The following is a 14,306-nucleotide window of genomic DNA, read 5'->3' as shown; positions in this document are numbered from 1 at the left end:
ATGTGTATGTATATATGTGTGTATATGTGTTTGAATGCATGTGTGTTCATGTGTGTGTATGCATGTATTTAACACTAGCAAGGCAGGGTATGTGGCTTATGGATAGGAAATCACATTCTATTTCCTGGGGAAAATAAATTGACTTCAGTGATGTGCTCTTGGGGCATCATGGAACGAGGTTCAATGCATACATCTCAACTCAAGGCTTTCTGAACAGAAACATCAGTATGGATTGGAATCCCACACTCACACAGGACAACAACAATTTTCTTTTCTTTTGTGAATTACTGAGAGAAATCTTTTTTTCTACACAAAGAGCCTGCAAACCCTTCTCTGTGTCCTTAACAAGGTCCTAATTGTCATCTTCCTGGCATGCTTTTCTTTTCTGATTCCAGGTCACCCAGGTCACCCAGGTCTCCCAGGTCTCCTCCCAGGTCTCCCAGGTCTCCCAGGTCTCCCAGGTCGTCTCCCAGGTCTCCCAGGTCTCCCAGGTCTCCCAGGTCTCCCAGGTCTCCCAGTTCTCCCAGGTCTCCCAGGTCACCCAGGTCTCCCAGGTCTCCCAGGTCTCCTCCCAGGTCTCCCAGGTCTCCCAGGTCTCCCAGGTCTCCTCCCAGGTCTCCCAGGTCTCCCAGGTCTCCCAGGTCGTCTCCCAGGTCTCCCAGGTCTCCCAGGTCTCCCAGGTCTCCCAGGTCTCCCAGGTCACCCAGGTCTCCCAGGTCTCCCAGGTCTCCTCCCAGGTCTCCCAGGTCTCCCAGGTCACCCAGGTCTCCCAGGTCACCCAGGTCTCCCAGGTCTCCCAGGTCTCCCAGGTCTCCTCCCAGGTCTCCCCCCAGGTCTCCCAGGTCTCCCAGGTCTCCCAGGTCTCCCAGGTCTCCCAGGTCTCCTCCCAGGTCTCCTCCCAGGTCTCCCAGGTCTCCCAGGTCTCCCAGGTCACCCAGGTCTCCCAGGTCACCCAGGTCTCCCTTTCCACGCAAATTGCATCGTTTTTGCTGTCTTTTCCTCTCTACTCCATGGCTACTGAAACCAAGAACTTTGAGTCACCAGGGACAGTAAATGCCTAAGAGGCAGCTGAAGCGACAGGGATCATCACATCCTCTCTTTGTTTCCTGTCTAGGTTTTGTCTTTAGGGATTTCCCTGTTTATGCCAAGTTTCCCCTTTTTTTTAATTCAGAAGGCTTTTTATGATATTTTATCTGACAATTCGAGATGTTCTGTAGCAGGAGTCCTTTCCAGAGTATTTTCTCTGCTGTATTGTTTCGGGATACAATTGATTTTATTTTTAAACTAATAACATAAATTATTGCCCAGCAACTCTCTGACATGTGAAAACAGAACAGACACAGAGAAGTGAGGTGGGCTCCTGCTGATTCTACATTTAAACGGTTCTTTTAAAAAAAGGGTTTGTTTATTATGTATACTGCTTACCACCAGCATGTATGCTTACAGGCCAGAAGAAGGCAATAGATCTCATTATAGATGGTTGTGAGTCACCATGTGGAAGCTGGGAAGTGAACTCAGGACCTTGGAAGAACAGTCAGTGCTCTTTATCTCTGAGCCTTCTCTCCAGCCCCATTTATAAGTTTCTAAACTTAACTCCACATGTTTTTGCTGCGACTTCAACTTTTGTATAACCTGGTGACTTTTTTTATTGGATATTTCTTAATTTACACTTCAAATGTTATCCCCTTTCCTGGTTTCCCTTCTATAACCCCTGTATACAATCCCCCTTCCTTTTCTTCTATGAGGGTATTCCCCCACCCAACCACACATCCCTTTCTGCCTCCCTGCCCTGATATTCCCTTACACTGGGGTTGTCAAGCCTTGACAGAACCAATAACAGCTTCTCCCACTGGTGCCCAACAAGGCTGTCCTCTGCTACATATGCAGTTGGAGCCATGGGTCTGTCCATGTGTACACTTTGGGTAGTATTTTAGTCCCTGAGAGCTCTGGTTGGTTGGCATTGCTGCTCTTATGGGGTTGCAAGCCCCTTCAGCTCCTTCAATGCTTCTCTAATTTCTCCAACATGGACCCCGTTCTCAGTTCAATGGTTTGCTGCTAGCATTCACCTATGTATTTGTCATGCTCTGACTGATCCTCTCAGGAGACAGGTATATCAGACTCCTGCAAGCATGGACTTCTTGGCACTAGCAATATTATCTGGGTTTGGTGGCTATATGTAAGTGGTCTGAATCTCCATGTGGGGCAGGCTCTGAATGGCCATTTCTTCAGTCTCTGCTCCAAACTTTGTCTCCATATTTCCTCCCATGAATATATTTGTTTCCCCTTCTAAGGAGGACTGAAGCATCTGAACTTTGGACGTCCTTCTTCTTGAGCTCCATGTGGTCTGTTCTTGGGTAATCCGAAATTTTAGGCTAATATCTACTTATCAGTGAGTACATACCATGTGTGTGTGGGATTTTTGTGTGTGTGCGTGATTGGGTTATCTCGCTCAGGATATTATTTTCTAGTTCCATCCATTCGCCTATGAATTTCATGAAGTCACTGTTTTTAATGGCTCAGTAGTACTCCATTGTGTAAATGTACCAGATTTTCTGTAACCATTCCTCTGTTGAAGGGCATCTGGGTTCTTTCCAGCTTATGGCTATTATACATAAGGCTGCTATGAACATAGTAGAGCATGTGTTCTTGAAATATGTTGGAGAATCTTTTGGGTATATGCAAAGGAGTGGTATACCTGGGTTCACATGTAGCACTATGTTCAACTTTCTGAGGAAGCTCCAGATAGATTTGCAGAGTGGTTGTACCAGCTTGCCATCCCATCAATAATGGAAGAGTATTCCTGTTTCTTCACATCCTTGTCAGCATCATCACCTGAGTTTTTGATTTTAGCCATTCTGACTGGTATGATGTAGAATATCAGGGTTGTTTTGATTTGCATTTCCCTGATGACCAAGGATGTTGAACATTTCTTTAGGTACTTCTCAGCCATTCGATAGTCCTCAGCTGAGAATTCTTTGTTTAGCTCTTTACCCCATTTTTAATAGGGTTATTTGATTCTCTGAAATCTAACTTCTTGAGTTCTTTGTATATATTAGATATTAGCCATCAATTAGATGTAAGATTGGTAAAGATCTCTTACCAATCTGTTGGTTGCCATTTTGTCTTGATGACAGTGTCCTTTGCCTTACAGAAGCTTTGCAATTTTAGAGGTCCCATTTGTTGATTCTTGTTCTTAGAACATAAGCCATTGGTGTTCTGTTCAGGAAATTTTCCCTAGTGCCCATATATACAAGGCTGTTTCCTATGTTTATTTGGTATGTTGTGGAGATCCATGATCTACTTAAACTTGAGTTTTGTACAGAGGGATAAGTATAGATTGATTTGCATTTTCTACATGCTGACCTCCAGTTGAACAAGTAAAATTTGTTGAAAATGCTTTCTTTTTCCACTGGCTGATTTTAGCTCCTTTGTCAAAGATCAATGACCATAGGTGTGTAGATTCATTTCTGGGTCTGCAATTCTATTCCACTGATCTACCTGCCTGTCTCTGTACCAATACCGCACAATTTTTACCACTATTGCTCTCCAATACAGCTTGGAGTCAGGGATGGTGATTCCACCAGAAGTTCTTTTATTGTTGAGGATAATTTTCACTCTTCTGGGTTTTTTATTATTCCAAATGAATTTACAAACAGCTCTTTCTAACTCTATGAAGAATCGGTTGGAATTTTGATGGGGATTGCATTGAATCTGTAGATTGCTTTTGGCAAAATGCCAATTTCTATAATATTAATCCTGCCAATCCATGAGCATGGGAGATATTTCATCTTCTGAGATTTTCTTCAAATTCTTTCTTCAGAGACTTGAAGTTCTTGTCATAAAGATCTTGGTTAGAGTCACACCGAGGTATTTTCTGTTGTCTGTGATTATTGTGAAGGGTGTTGTTTCCCTATTTTTTTCTCAGTCTGTTTATCCTTTAAGTAGAAGAAGGCTAATGATTTGGTTGAGTCAATTTTATATCCAGCCACTTTGCTTAAGTTGTTTATCAGGCTTAGTAGTTCTCTGGTGGAACTTTTGGGGTCAATTAAGTATACTATCATATCATCTGCAAACAGTGATATTTGACTTCTTCCTTTCTGACTTGTATCCCCTTGACCTCCTTTCATTGTCTGATTGCTCTGGCTATGATTTGGAGAACTATACTGAATAAGTAGGGAGAGTGGGCAACCATGTCTAGTGCCTGATTTTAGTGGGATTGCTTCAAGATTCTCTACATTTAGTTTAATGTTGGATACTGATTTGCTGTATATTGCTTTTACTGTGTTTAGGTATGGGCCTGGAATTCCTGATCTTTCCAAGACTTTTAACATGAAGGGGTGTTGAATTCTGTCAAATGCTTTCTCGTTGAGATGATTGTGTGGTTTTTTTCTTTGAGTTTGTTAAAATTATGGATTACAGTGATGGATTTACATATATTGAACCATCCCTGCATACCTGGGATGAAGCCTATTTTGTCATGGTGGATGATTGTTTTGATATGTTCTTGAATTCGATTTGTGAGAATTTTATTGAACATTTTTGTGTTGATATTCATAAGGGAAGTTGGTCTGAAGTTCTCTTCTTTTGTTGGGTATTTGTGTGGTTTAGGTATAAGTGTAATTGAGACTTCATAGAAGGAATTGGGTAGGGTCCTTCTGTTTTGATTTTGTGGAATAGGTTGGAGAATATTGGTATTATGTCTTCTATGAAAGTCTGATAGAATTCCCTACTCAGCCCACCTTGTCCTGGTCCTTTTTTGGTTGGGAGACTTTTAATAACTGCTTCTATTTCTATGGGAGTTATGGGAATGTTAGGATGGTTTATCTGATCCTGATTTAACTTCGGTGCCTGGTATCTGTCTAAAAAAAAGGTCCAATTTTTAATTTTCCTCAGATTCTGTTGTTATGTTTCTCTTTTCATTTCTGATTTTGTTAATTTGAATACTCTCTCCATATTCTCTGGTTACTCTGAATAAGGGTTTATCTATCCTGTTGATTTTTCTCAAAGAACAATCTCCTAATTTTGTTGATTCTTTCCATGGTTCTTTTTGTTTCTACTTGCTTGATTCCAGCCCTGAGTTTGATTATTTCCTGCCTTGTACTCCTCTTAGGTGTATTTGCTTCTTTTTGTTCTAGAGCTTTTAGGTGTGCTGTCAAGCTGCTAGTGTATGCTCTCTACAGTTTCCTTTTGCAGGCACTCAAATGTGAGTTTTCCTCTTAGGACTGCTTTCATTGTATTCCAGAAGTTTGGATATGCTGTGTCTTCATTTTCATTAAATTCTAAAAGGTCTTTAATTTCTTTATTTCTTCCTTGAACAAGTTATCATTGAGTAGAGCATTGTTCACCTTCCATGTGTATGTGGGCTTCTGTTTTTGTTGATACTGAAGACCAGTCTTAGTCCGTGTTGATTTGATAGGATACATGGGATTATTTCAATCTTCTTATATCTGTTGAGACCTGCTTTTTGACCACTTATATGGTCAACTTTGGAGAAGGTACCATGAAATGCTGAGAAGAAGGTATATCTTTTTGTTTTATGATGAAATTTCTATAGATATCTGTTAAACCCATGTGATTCATAACTTCAGTTAATTTTTCTGTGTCTCTATTTAGTTTCTGTTCCCATGATCTGTCCATTGATGAGAGTGGAGTTTTAAAGTCTCCTACTATTATTATGTGAGGTGCAATGTGTGCTTTGGACTTCAGTAAGGTTTCTTTTGTGAATGTAGGTGCCTTTGCATTTGGATCATAGATATTAGGATTCAGAGTTCATCTTGGTGGATTTTTCCTTTCATGAATATGAAATGTCCTTCCTTATCATTTTTGATGACTTTTGGTTGGAAGTTGGTTTTATTTGATATTAGAATGGCTACTCCAGCTTGTTTCTTTAGACCATTTGCTTGGAAAGTTGTTTTCCAGCCTTTTACTCTGAGGTAGTGTCTGTCTTTGTCTCTGGGGTATGTTTCCTCTATGCACCAAAATGTTGGGTCCTCTTTACATATCCAGTCTGTTAGTCTATATTGTTTTATTGGGGAATTGAGTCCATTAATGTTAAGAGATATTAAGGAATAGGGATAGTTACTTCCTGTTATTTTTGTTGTTAGAGGTGGAATTATGTTTGTGGCTATCTTCTTTTGGGTTTTTTGCACGAAGATTACTTTCTTGCTTTTTCTATGGTGTAATTTCCCTTCTAGTGTTGGAGTTTTCCATCTCTTATCCTTTGTAGGGCTGTATTTTTTTAAAGATCTTAAGTAAATTTGTTCTTTTCATGGAATATCTTGGTTCTCTGTCTATGGAAATTGAGAGTTTTGCTGGATATAGTAGCCTGTGTTCTCTTAGGTTCTGTATGACATCTGCCCAGGATCTTCTGGGTTTCATAGTCTCTGGTAAGAAGTCTGGTGTGATTCTGATGGTTCTGCCTTTATATGTTACTTGACCTTTTCCCCTTACTAATTTTCATATTCTTTCTTTATTTTGTGCATTTGGTCATTTAACTATTATATGACAGGAGGAATTTCTTTTCTGGCCCAATCTATTTGGAGTTATATAGACTAATTGTATGTTCATGGGCATCTCCTTCTTTAGGTTAGGGAAGTTTTCTTCTATAGTTTTGTTGAAGGTATTTACTGGCCCTTTAAGTTGGGAATCTTTGCCCTCTTCTAGACATATTATCCTTTTGTTTCATCTTTTCATTGTATCCTTGATTTCCTGGTTGTTTTAGGTTAGGAGATTTTTGCGCTTACATTTTCTTTGATGGTTGTGTCAATGTTTTCTATGGTATCTTCTGCACATGAGATTCTCTCTTCTATCTCTTGTATTCTGTTGGTGATATTTGAGTCTATGACTCCTGATCTCTTTCCTAGTTTTCTATCTCCAGGGTTGTCTCCGTTTGTGATTTCTCTATTATTTCTATTTCCATTTTTAGATCCTGGATGATTTTTGTTCAATTCCTTCATCTGTTTGGTTGTGTTTTCCTGTAATTCTTTAAGGTATTTTTGTGTTTCCTCTTTAAAGGCTTCTCCTTGTTTACCTGTGTTTTTCTGTATTTCTTTAAAGGAACTATTTATGTCCTTCTTTAAATCCTCTATCATCATCATGAGATGTGATTTTAAATCCAAACATTGCTTTTCCAGTCTGTTGGTTTATCTAGTATTTGCTTTGGTGGTAGAACTGGGCTCTGATGGTGCCAAGTAGACTTGGTTTCTGTTGCTTATGTTCTTGTGCTTGCCTCTCACCATCTGGTTGTCTCTGGTTTTAGTTAGTCTTTCTGTCTCTGACAGCGACTTGACCCTCCTATAAGCCTGTGAGTAAGCATTCCTGAAAATCAGCTTTCTGCCAGAGGGATCTGGGTACTGGGGGCTGTGTCACAGGCTCAGCTGCAGGCACAGGCAGAAACTAGAAGCACGCTGTCCCAGGCTGCACCTGGGTTCCTTTTTCCTGAGTCCTTCAGGTGGTTCCCTCAGAGTAGAAGTGGTGGTCTTAGCTCTGTACTCAATTGTGTCAGAGCTCCTGGAAACTGGCTTTCAGCTCTGGGCGAAGGCAAAGACTGGAAGTTTCCTGTTCCTGACTGCTCCTAGGTTTCTGTGTCAACAGAGCTCTAGACAGATTCCTCTTGGGCCAGGAATATGAGTAGACTGAGCACTCTGGATTGTCTGCACTTCTGAGGGTCCAGCTCTCTCCCCCATGGGATTTGGGTAAAGAAAGCTGTGGTACCTGGAGACTATTTAATAGTTAATATTTTTCATTTGCAAAGACAGTACATTTGCTGAACTACAAAGGGGCTTTTGCTTGCTTACTAGAAAATTAGAAGAGCTTCTAAATTCTGTTTCAATTTGGATCTAATTTTTTTCCTCTTCCTCTTTATGTCCATCCTCTTATTCTTCATTTTCCTTCCCTCTACTTCCTTTTCTCTCCTTCCCTTTGTTCCGTCTTTCTTTTTTTTTTTTTTTTTTTTATATGGGAAAGCTTTATTCTTTTTTTTTTTTTTTTTTTTTTTATTAACTTGAGTATTTCTTATATACATTTCGAGTGTTATTCCCTTTCCCGGTTTCCGGGCAAACATCCCCATCCCCCCTCCCCTTCCTTATGGGTGTTCCCCTCCCAACCCTCCCACCATTGCCGCCCTCCCCCCATAGACTAGTTCACTGGGGGTTCAGTCTTAGCAGGACCCAGGGCTTCCCCTTCCACTGGTGCTCTTACTAGGATATTCATTGCTACCTATGGGGTCAGAGTCCAGGGTCAGTCCATGTATAGTCTTTAGGTAGTGGCTTAGTCCCTGGAAGCTCTGGTTGCTTGGCATTGTTGTACTTTTGGGGTCTCGAGCCCCTTTAAGCTCTTCCAGTTCTTTCTCTGATTCCTTCAATAGGGGACCTATTCTCGGTTCAGTGGTTTGCTGCTGGCATTCGCCTCTGTATTTGCTGTATTCTGGCTGTGTCTCTCAGGAGCGATCTACATCCGGCTCCTGTCGGTCTGCACTTCTTTGCTTCATCCATCTAGTCCAATTGGGTGGCTGTATATGTATGGGCCAAATGTGGGACAGGCTCTGAATGGGTGTTCCTTCAGTCTCTGTTTTAATCTTTGCCTCTCCCTTCCCTGCCAAGGGTATTCTTTTTCCTCATTTAAAGAAGGAGTGAAGCATTCACATTTTGATCATCCGTCTTGAGTTTCGTTTGTTCAAGGGATCTAGGGTAATTCAAGCATTTGGGCTAATAGCCACTTATCAATGAGTGCATACCATATATGTCTTTCTGTTATTGGGTTAGTTCACTCAGGATGATATTTTCCAGTTCCAACCATTTGCCTACGAATTTCATAAACTCGTTGTTTTTGATAGCTGAGTAGTATTCCATTGTGTAGATGTACCACATTTTCTGTATCCATTCCTCTGTTGAAGGGCATCTGGGTTCTTTCCATTTTCTGGCTATTATAAATAAGGCTGCGATGAACATAGTGGAGCACGTGTCTCTTTTATATGTTGAGGCATCTTTTGGGTATATGCCCAAGAGAGGTATGGCTGGATCCTCAGGCAGTTCAATGTCCAATTTTCTGAGGAACCTCCAGACTGATTTCCAGAATGGTTTTACCAGTCTGCAATCCCACCAACAATGGAGGAGTGTTCCTCTTTCTCCACAACCTCGCCAGCATCTGTTGTCACCTGAGTTTTTGATCTTAGCCAATCGCACTGGTGTGAGGTGAAATCTCAGGGTTGTTTTGATTTGCATTTCCCTTATGACTAAAGATGTTGAACATTTCTTTAGGTGTTTCTCAGCCATTCGGCATTCCTCAGCTCTGAATTCTTTGTTTAGCTCTGAACCCCATTTTTTAATAGGGTTATTTGTTTCCCTGCGGTCTAACTTCTTGAGTTCTTTGTATATTTTGGATATAAGGCCTCTATCTGTTGTAGGGTTGGTAAAGATCTTTTCCCAATCTGTTGGTTGCCGTTTTGTCCTAACCACAGTGTCCTTTGCCTTACAGAAGCTTTGCAGTTTTATGAGATCCCATTTGTCAATTCTTGATCTTAGAGCATAAGCCATTGGTGTTTTGTTCAGGAAATTTTTTCCAGTGCCCATGTGTTCCAGATGCTTCCCTAGTTTTTCTTCTATTAGTTTGAGTGTGTCTGGTTTGATGTGGAGGTCCTTGATCCACTTCGACTTAAGCTTTGTACAGGGTGATAAGCATGGATCGATCTGCATTCTTCTACATGTTGCCCTCCAGTTGAACCAGCACCATTTGCTGAAAATGCTATCTTTTTTCCATTGGATGGTTTTGGCTCCTTTGTCAAAAATCAAGTGACCATAGGTGTGTGGGTTCATTTCTGGGTCTTCAATTCTATTCCATTGGTCTATCTGTCTGTCTCTGTACCAATACCATGCAGTTTTTATCACTATTGCTCTGTAATACTGCTTGAGTTCAGGGATAGTGATTCCCCCTGAAGTCCTTTTATTTTTGAGGATAGCTTTAGCTATCCTGGGTTTTTTGTTATTCCAGATGAATTTGCAAATTGTTCTGTCTAACTCTTTGAAGAATTGGATTGGTATTTTGATGGGGATTGCATTGAATCTGTAGATTGCTTTTGGTAAAATGGCCATTTTTACTATATTAATCCTGCCAATCCATGAGCATGGGAGATCTTTCCATCTTCTGAGGTCTTCTTCAATTTCTTTCCTCAGTGTCTTGAAGTTCTTATTGTACAGATCTTTTACTTGCTTGGTTAAAGTCACACCGAGGTACTTTATATTACTTGGGTCTATTATGAAGGGTGTCGTTTCCCTAATTTCTTTCTCGGCTTGTTTCTCTTTTGTATAGAGGAAGGCAACTGATTTATTTGAGTTAATTTTATACCCAGCCACTTTGCTGAAGTTGTTTATCAGCTTTAGTAGTTCTCTGGTGGAACTTTTGGGATCACTTAAATATACTATCATATCATCTGCAAATAGTGATATTTTGACCTCTTCTTTTCCGATCTGTATCCCTTTGATCTCCTTTTGTTGTCTGATTGCTCTGGCTAGAACTTCAAGAACTATATTGAATAAGTAGGGAGAGAGTGGGCAGCCTTGTCTAGTCCCTGATTTTAGTGGGATTGCTTCAAGTTTCTCTCCATTTAGTTTAATGTTAGCAACTGGTTTGCTGTATATGGCTTTTACTATGTTTAGGTATGGGCCTTGAATTCCTATTCTTTCCAGGACTTTTATCATGAAGGGGTGTTGAATTTTGTCAAATGCTTTCTCAGCATCTAATGAAATGATCATGTGGTTCTGTTCTTTCAGTTTGTTTATATAATGGATCACGTTGATGGTTTTCCGTATATTAAACCATCCCTGCATGCCTGGGATGAAGCCTACTTGATCATGGTGGATGATTGTTTTGATGTGCTCTTGAATTCGGTTTGCCAGAATTTTATTGAGTATTTTTGCGTCGATATTCATAAGGGAAATTGGTCTGAAGTTCTCTTTCTTTGTTGTGTCTTTGTGTGGTTTAGGTATACGAGTAATTGTAGATTCGTAGAAGGAATTCGGTAGGGCTCCATCTGTTTCAATTTTGTGGAATAGTTTGGATAATATTGGTATGAGGTCTTCTATGAAGGTTTGATAGAATTCTGCACTAAACCCATCTGGACCTGGGCTCTTTTTGGTTGGGAGACCTTTAATGACTGCTTCTATTTCCTTAGGAGTTATGGGGTTGTTTAACTGGTTTATCTGTTCCTGATTTAACTTTGATACCTGGTATCTGTCTAGGAAATAGTCCATTTCCTGAAGATTTTCAAATTTTGTTGAATATAGGTTTTTATAGTAAGATCTGATGATTTTTTGAATTTCCTCTGAATCTGTAGTTATGTCTCCCTTTTCATTTCTGATTTTGTTAATTTGGACGCACTCTCTGTGTCCTCTCGTTAGTCTGGCTAAGGGTTTATCTATCTTGTTGATTTTCTCAAAGAACCAACTTTTGGTCCTGTTGATTCTTTCTATGGTCCTTTTTGTTTCTACTTGGTTGATTTCAGCTCTGAGTTTGATTATTTCCTGCCTTCTACTCCTCCTGGGTGTATTTGCTTCTTTTTGTTCTAGAGCTTTTAGGTGTGCTGTCAAGCTGCTGACATATGCTCTTTCCTGTTTCTTTCTGCAGGCACTCAGCGCTATGAGTTTTCCTCTTAGCACAGCTTTCATTGTGTCCCATAAGTTTGAGTATGTTGTATCTTCATTTTCATTAAATTCTAAGAAGTTTTTAATTTCTTTCTTTATTTCTTCCTTGACCAGGTTATCATTGAGTAGAGCATTGTTCAATTTCCACGTATATGTGGGCATTCTTCCCTTATTGTTATTGAAGACCAGTTTTAGGCCGTGGTGGTCCGATAGCACGCATGGGATTATTTCTATCTTTCTGTACCTGTTAAGGACCGTTTTTTGACCAATTATATGGTCAATTTTGGAGAAAGTACCATGAGGAGCTGAGAAGAAGGTATATCCTTTTGCTTTAGGATAGAATGTTCTATAAATATCCGTTAAGTCCATTTGGCTCATGACTTCTCTTAGTCTGTCGACATCACTGTTCAATTTCTGTTTCCATGATCTGTCCATTGATGAGAGTGGGGTGTTGAAATCTCCCACTATTATTGTGTGAGGTGCAATGTGTGTTTTGAGCTTTAGTAAGGTTTCTTTTACGTATGTAGGTGCCCTTGTATTTGGGGCATAGATATTTAGGATTGAGAGTTCATCTTGGTGGATTTTTCCTTTGATGAATATGAAGTGTCCTTCCTTATCTTTTTTGATGACTTTTAGTTGGAAATTGATTTTATTTGATATTAGAATGGCTACTCCAGCTTGCTTCTTCTGACCATTTGCTTGGAAAGTTGTTTTCCAGCCTTTCACTCTGAGGTAGTGTCTGTCTTTGTCTCTGAGGTGTGTTTCCTGTAGGCAGCAGAATGCAGGGTCCTCGTTGCGTATCCAGTTTGTTAATCTATGTCTTTTTATTGGGGAGTTGAGGCCATTGATATTGAGAGATATTAAGGAATAGTGATTATTGTTTCCCTTTATATTCATATTTGGATGTGAGGTTATGTTTGTGTGCTTTCATTCTCTTTGTTTTGTTGCCAAGACGATTAGTTTCTTGCTTCTTCTAGGGTATAGCTTGCCTCCTTATGGTGGGCTTTACCATTTATTATCCTTTGTAGTGCTGGATTTGTAGAAAGATATTGTGTAAATTTGGTTTTGTCATGGAATATCTTGGTTTCTCCATCAATGTTAATTGAGAGTTTTGCTGGATACAGTAACCTGGGCTGGCATTTGTGTCCTCTTAGGGTCTGTATGACATCAGTCCAGGATCTTCTGGCCTTCATAGTTTCTGGCGAGAAGTCTGGTGTGATTCTGATAGGTCTCCCTTTATATGTTACTTGACCTTTTTCCCTTACTGCTTTTAATATTCTTTCTTTATTTTGTGCGTTTGGTGTTTTGACAATTATGTGACGGGAGGTGTTTCTTTTCTGGTCCAATCTATTTGGAGTTCTGTAGGCTTCTTGTATGCCTATGGGTATCTCTTTTTTTAGGTTAGGGAAGTTTTCTTCTATGATTTTGTTGAAGATATTTACTGGTCCTTTGAGCTGGGAGTCTTCACTCTCTTCTATACCTATTATCCTTAGGTTTGATCTTCTCATTGAGTCCTGGATTTCCTGTATGTTTTGGACCAGTAGCTTTTTCCGCTTTACATTATCTTTGACAGTTGAGTCAATGATTTCTATGGAATCTTCCGCTCCTGAGATTCTCTCTTCCATCTCTTGTATTCTGTTGGTGAAGCTTGTATCTACAGCTCCTTGTCTCTTCTTTTGGTTTTCTATATCCAGGGTTGTTTCCATGTGTTCTTTCTTGATTGCTTCTATTTCCATTTTTAATTCCTTCATCTGTTTGATTGTGTTTTCCTGGAATTCTTTCAGGGATTTTTGCCATTCCTCTCTGTAGGCCTCTACTTGTTTATTAATGATTTCCTGTGTTTCCCTAAGTGTGTTCATGTCTTTCTTGAAGTCCTCCAGCATCATGATCAAATATGATTTTGAAACTAGATCTTGCTTTTCTGGTGTGTTTGGATATTCCATGTTTGTTTTGGCGGGAGAATTGGGCTCCGATGATGGCATGCAGTCTTGGTTTCTGTTGCTTGGGTTCCTGCGCTTGCCTCTCGCCATCAGATTATCTCTAGTGTTACTTTGTTCTGCTATTTCTGACAGTGGCTAGACTGACCTATAAGCCTGTGTGTCAGGAGTGCTGTAGACCTGTTTTCCTCTCTTTCAGTCAGTTATGGGGACAGTGTGTTCTGCTTTCCGGCGTGTAGTTTTTCCTCTCTACAGGTCTTCAGCTGTTCTTGTGGGCCTGTGTCTTGAGTTCACCAGGCAGCTTTCTTGCAGCAGAAAATTTGGTCTTACCTGTGGTCCCGAGGCTCAGGTTCGCTCGTGGGTTGCTGCCCAGGGGCTCTCTGCAGCGGTAGCAACCAGGAAGACCTGTGCCGCCCCTTCCGGGAGCTTCAGTGCACCAGGGTTCCAGATGGTCTTTGGCTTTTTCCTCTGGCGTCCGAGATGTGTGTGCAGGGAGCAGTCTCTTCTGGTTTCCCAGGCTTGTCTGCCTCTCTGAAAGTTTAGCTCTCCCTCCCACGGGATTTGGGTGCAGAGAACTGTTTATCCGGTCTGTTTCTTTCAGGTTCTGGCAGCGTTGTCTCAGGCGCAGAAGTCCTGCCGCTCCTGGGCCCTCCCCCACGGGAGCCCAGAGGCCTTATACAGTTTCCTCTTGGGCCAGGGATGTGGGCAGGGGTGAGCAGTGTTGGTGGTCTCT

Source organism: Rattus norvegicus, chromosome 17 (genome assembly GCF_036323735.1).
Source record: "Rattus norvegicus strain BN/NHsdMcwi chromosome 17, GRCr8, whole genome shotgun sequence".
In the NCBI taxonomy this organism is placed as follows: Eukaryota; Metazoa; Chordata; class Mammalia; order Rodentia; family Muridae; genus Rattus; species Rattus norvegicus.
This window is presented reverse-complemented; position numbering follows the sequence as displayed.